This window comes from Triticum aestivum, chromosome 3A (assembly GCF_018294505.1).
Source record: "Triticum aestivum cultivar Chinese Spring chromosome 3A, IWGSC CS RefSeq v2.1, whole genome shotgun sequence".
NCBI classification, from domain to species: domain Eukaryota; kingdom Viridiplantae; phylum Streptophyta; class Magnoliopsida; order Poales; family Poaceae; genus Triticum; species Triticum aestivum.
In genome coordinates, this window is record NC_057800.1 from 122,475,110 (window position 1) to 122,481,554 (window position 6,445).

Here is a 6,445-nt window from a genome sequence, read left to right on the forward strand (position 1 = left end):
TCCTTCTAAAAGGAAGAAAAAGAAAAATGATAGGACTTTGCATGCTTCTAGTGATCCTATTGTTGAAACACCTGAGAATCCAAATGATATTTCTATTTCTGATGCTGAAACTCAGTCTGGTAATGAACCTGAAACTAGTGATAAGATTAATGATAATGTTCATGATGATGCTCAACCTAGTAATGATAATGATATAGAAATTGAACCTGCTATTGATCTTGATAAACCACAATCAAAGAATCAACGTTATGATAAGAAAGACTTTGTTGCTAGGAAACACGGTAAAGAAAGAGAACCATGGGTTCAGAAACCCATGCCTTTTCCTCCCAAACCATCCAAGAAAAAGGATGATGAGGATTTTGAGCGCTTTGCTGAAATGATTAGACCTATATTTTTGCGTATGTGATTAACTGATACGCTTAAAATGAATCATTATGCTAAATATATGAAAGATATGTTGGGTTTCGTAGTAATTTCAAAATTTTCCTACGCACACGCAAGATCATGGTGATGCGTAGCAACGAGAGGGGAGAGTGTGATCTATGTACCCTTGTAGATCGACAACGGAAGCGTTAGGTTGATGTAGTCGTATGTCTTCACGGTCCGGCCGATCCAAGCACCGTTACTCCGGCACCTCTGAGTTCTTGGCACACGTTCAGCTCGATGACGATCCCCGGGCTCCGATCTAGCAAAGCGTCGGGGAGGAGTTCCGTCAGCACGACGGCGTGGTGACGATCTTGATATTCTACCGTCATAGGGCTTCGCCTAAACACCGCTACAATATGACCGAGGTGGAATATGGTGGAGGGGGGCACCGCACATGGCTAAGGAATGATCACGAAGATCAAATTGTGTGTCTATGGGATGCCCCCTGCCCCCGTATATAAAGGAGTGGAGGAGGGGAGGGCCGGCCCTCTCTATGGCGCGCCCTAGGAGAGTCCTACTCCCACCAAAAGTAGGATTCCCCCTTTCCTAGTTCAACTAGGAGTCCTTCCATGTAGTAGGAGTAGGAAACAAGGAAGGCGCAGCCCCTCTCCCTAGTCCAATTCGGACTAGGCCTTGGGGGGGGGCGCGGCCTGCCCTAGGCAGCTCCTCTCTCTTTCCCGTATGGCCCAATAAGGCCCAGTACTTCTCCCGGCGAATTCTCGTAACTCTCCGGTACTCCGAAAAATACCCGAATCACTCGGAACCTTTCCGAAGTCCGAATATAGTCGTACAATATATAGATCTTTACGTCTCGACCATTTCGAGACTCCTCGTCATGTCCCCGATCTCATCTGGGACTCCTAACTCCTTCGGTACATCAAAACTCATAAACTCATAATATAATTGTCGTCGAAACCTTAAGCGTGCGGACCCTATGGTTCGAGAACAATGTAGACATGACCGAGACACGTCTCCGGTCAATAACCAATAGCGGAACCTGGATGCTCATATTGGCTCCTACATATTCTACGAAGATCTTTATCGGTCAGACCGCATGACAACATACGTTGTTCCCTTTGTCATCGGTATGTTACTTGCCCGAGATTCGATCGTCGGTATCCAATACCTAGTTCAATCTCGTTACCGGCAAGTCTCTTTACTCGTTCCGTAATACATCATCTCACGACTAACTCATTAGTTGTAATACTTGCAAGGCTTATGTGATGTGCATTACCGAGAGGGCCCAGAGATACCTCTCCGACAATCGGAGTGACAAATCCTAATCTCGAAATACGCCAACCCAACATGTACCTTTGGAGACACCTGTAGAGCACATTTATAATCACCCAGTTACGTTGTGAAGTTTGGTAGCACACAAAGTGTTCCTCCGGCAAACGGGAGTTGCATAATCTCATAGTCATAGGAACATGTATAAGTCATGAAGAAAGCAATAGCAACATACTAAACGATCGGGTGCTAAGCTAATGGAATGGGTCATGTCAATCGGATCATTCACCTAATGATGTGATCCCGTTAATCAAATAACAACTCTTTGTCCATGGTTAGGAAACATAACCATCTTTGATTAACGAGCTAGTCAAGTAGAGGCATACTAGTGACACTCTGTTTGTCTATGTATTCACACATGTATTATGTTTCCGGTTAATACAATTCTAGCATGAATAACAAACATTTATCATGAAATAAGGAAATAAATAATAACTTTATTATTGCCTCTAGGGCATATTTCCTTCAGTCTCCCACTTGCACTAGAGTCAATAATCTAGATCACATCACCATGTGATTAACATCGATAGTTTTCATCATTATGTGATTAACACCTATAGTTCACATCGCCATGTGATCAACACCCAAAGGGTTTACTAGATTCAGTAATCTAGTTCACATCGCTATGTGATTAACACCCAAAAAGTGATCATGTTTTGCTTGTGAGAGAAGTTTAGTCAATGGGTCTGCCACATTCAGATCCGCATGTATTTTGCAAATTTATATGTCAACAATGCTCTGCATGGAGCTACTCTAGTTAATTGCTCCCACTTTCAATATGTATCCAGATTGAGACTTAGAGTCATCTGGATCAGTGTCAAAACTTGCACCGACGTAACCCTTTACGACGAACCTTTTGTCACCTCCGTAATCGAGAAACATATCCTTATTCCACTAAGGATAATTTTGACCGCTGTCCAGTGATCTACTCCTAGATCACTATTGTACTCCCTGCCAAAATCAGTGTAGGGTATACAATAGATCTGGTACACAGCATGGCATACTTTATAGGACCTATGGATGAGGCATAGGGAATGACTTCCATTCTCTTTCTATCTTCTGCCGTGGTCGGGTTTTGAGTCTTACTCAATTTCACACCTTGTAACACAGGCAAGAACTCTTTCTTTGACTGTTCTATTTTGAACTACTTCAAAATCTTGTCAAGGTATGTACTCATTGAAAAACTTATCAAGCGTCTTGATCTATCTCTATAGATCTTGATGTTCAATATGTAAGCAGCTTCACCGAAGTCTTTCTTTGAAAAACTCCTTTCAAACACTCCTTTATGCTTTGCAGAATAATTCTACATTGTCTCTGATCAACAATATGTCATTCACATATACTTATCAGAAATGCTGTAGTGCTCCCACTCACTTTCTAGTAAATACAGGCTTCACTGCAAGTCTGTATAAAACTATATGCTTTGATCAACTTATCAAAGCGTACATTCCAACTCCAAGATGCTTGCACCAGTCCATAAATGGATCGCTGGAGCTTGTATATTTTGTTAGCACCTTTAGGATTGACAAAACCTTCTTGTTGCATCACATACAACTCTTCTTTAATAAATCCATTAAGGAATGTAGTTTTGTTTATCCATTTGCCAGATTTCATAAAATGCGGCAATTTAGCACATGATTCAGACAGACTTAAGCATAGATACGAGTGAGAAAATCTCATCATAGTCAACACCTTGAACTTGTCGAAAACCTTTTGCGACAATTCTAGCTTTGTAGATAGTAACACTACTATCAGCGTCCGTCTTCCTCTTGAAGATCCATTTATTTTCTATGGCTTGCCGATCATCGGGCAAATCCATCAAAGTCCATACTTTGCTCTCATACATGGATCATATCTCGGATTTTATGGCCTCAAACCATTTCGCGGAATCTGGGCTCATCATCGCTTCCTCATAGTTCGCAAGTTCGTCATGTTCAAGTAACATGACCTCCAGGACAGGATTACCGTACCACTCTGGTGCGGATCTCACTCTGGTTTACCTACGAGATTCGGTAGTAACTTGATCTGAAGTTACATGATCATCATGATTAGCTTCCTCACTAATTGGTGTAGTAGTCACAGGAACAGATTTCTGTGATGAAATACTTTCCAATAAGGGAGAAGGTACAATTACCTTATCAAGTTTTCTACTTTCCTCCCACTCACTTCTTTCGAGAGAAACTCCTTCTCTGAAAAGATTCTGAATTTAGCCACAAAAGTCTTGCCTTCGGATCTGTGATAGAAGGTGTACCCAACAGTCTCCTTTGGGTATCCTATGAAGACACATTTCTCCGATTTGGGTTTGAGCTTATCAGGATGAAACTTTTTCACATAAGCATCATTGCCCCAAACTTTAAGAAACGACAACTTTGGTTTCTTGCCAAACCACAGTTCAGATTGTGTCGTCTCAACGGACTTAGATGGTGTCCTTTTTAACGTGAATGCAGCTGTCTTTAATGCATAACCCCAAAACGATAGTGGTAAATCGGTAAGAAACATCATAGGTTGCACTATATCCAATAAAGTACGGTTATGACGTTCGGACACACCATTATGCTGAGGTGTTCCATGTGGCATGAGTTTGTGAAACTATTCCACATTGTTTTAATTGAAGACCAAACTCGTAACTCAAATATTTGTCTCCGCGATCAGATCGTAGAAACTTTATTTTCTTGTCACGATGATTTTCCACTTTACTCTGAAATTCTTTGAACTTTTCAAATGTTTCAGACTTATGTCTAATCAAGTAGATATACCCATATCTGCTCAAATCATCTGTGAAGTTCAGAAAATAACGATACTTGCCGTGAGCCTTAACACTCATCGGACCACATACATCAGTATGTATTATTTCCAATAAGTCAGTTGCCCGCTCCGGAGAACGGAGTCTTAGTCATCTTGCCCATGAGGCATGGTTCGCAAGCATCAAGTGATTCATAATCAAGTGATTCCAAAATCCCATCAGCATGGAGTTTCTTCATGCGCTTTACACCAATATGACCTAAATGGCAGTGCTCCAAATAAGTTGCACTATCATTATTAACTTTGCATCTTTTGGCTTCAATATTATGAATATGTGTATCACTACAATCGAGATCCAACAAACCATTTTCGTTGGTGTGTATGACCATAGAAGGTTTTATTCATGTAAACAGAACAACAATTGTTCTCTAACTTAAATGAATAACCGTATTGCAATAAACATGATCAAATCATATTCATGCTCAACGCAAACACCAAATAACACTTATTTAGGTTCAACACTAATCTCGAAAGTATAGGGAGTCTGCGGTGATGATCATATCAATCTTGGAACCACTTCCAACACACATCATCACTTCACCCTTAACTAGTCTCTGTTTATTCTGCAACTCCCGTTTCGAGTTACTAATCTTAGCAACTGAACTAGTATCAAATACTGAGGGGTTTCTATAAACACTATTAAAGTACACATCAATAACATGTATATCAAATATACTTATGTTCACTTTGCCATCCTTCTTATCTGCCAATCACTTGGGGTAGTTCCGCTTCCAGTGACCAGTCCCTTTGCAGTAGAAACACTTAGTCTCAGGCTTAGGACCAGACTTGGGCTTCTTCACTTGAGCAGCAACTTGCTTGCCGTTCTTCTTGAAGTTCCCCTTCTTTCCTTTGCCCTTTTATTGAAACTAGTGGTCTTGTCTACCATCAATACTTGATGCTCTTTCTTGATTTCTACCTTCATCGATTTCATCATCATGAAAAGCTCGGGAGTCGTTTTCGTCATCCCTTGCATACTATAGTTCATCACGAAGTTCTACTAACTTGGTGATGGTGACTAGAGAATTCTGTCAATCACTATCTTATCTGGAAGATTAACTTCCACTTGATTCAAGTGATTGTAGTACTCAGACAATCTGAGCACATGCTCACTAGTTGAGCGATTCTCCTCCATCTTTTGGCTATAGAACTTGTTGGAGACTTCATATCTCTCAACTCGGGTATTTGCTTGAAATATTAACTTCAACTCCTGGAACATCTCATATGGTCCATGACGTTCAAAACGTCTTTGGAGTCCCGATTCTAAGACATTAAGCATGGTGCACTAAACTATCAAGTAGTCATCATATTGAGCTAGCCAAACGTTCATAACGTCTGCATCTGCTCCTGCAATAGGTCCGTCACCTAGCGGTGCATCAAGGACATAATTCTTCTGTGCAGCAATGAGGAAAAACCTCAGATCACGGATCCAATCCGCATCATTGCTACTAACATCTTTCAACACAATTTTCTCTAGGAACATATCAAAATAAACACAGGGAAGCAACAATGCGAGCTATTGATCTACAACATAATTTGCAAAATACTACCAGGACTAAGTTCATGATAAATTTAAGTTCAATTAATCATATTACTTAAGAACTCCCACTTAGATAGGCATCCCTCTAATCCTCTAAGTGATTACGTGATCCAAATCAACTAAACCATGTCCGATCATCACGTGAGATGGAGTAGTTTCATTGGTGAACATCGCTATGTTGATCATATCTGCTATATGATTCATGCTCGACCTTTCGGTCTCCGTGTTCCGAGGCCATATCTGTATATGCTTGGCTCGTCAAGTATAACCTGAGTATTCTGCGTGTGCAACTGTTTTGCACCCGTTGTATTTGAACGTAGAGCCTATCACACCCGATCATCACGTGGTGTCTCAGCACGAAGAACTTTCGCAACGGTGCATACTCAGGGAGAA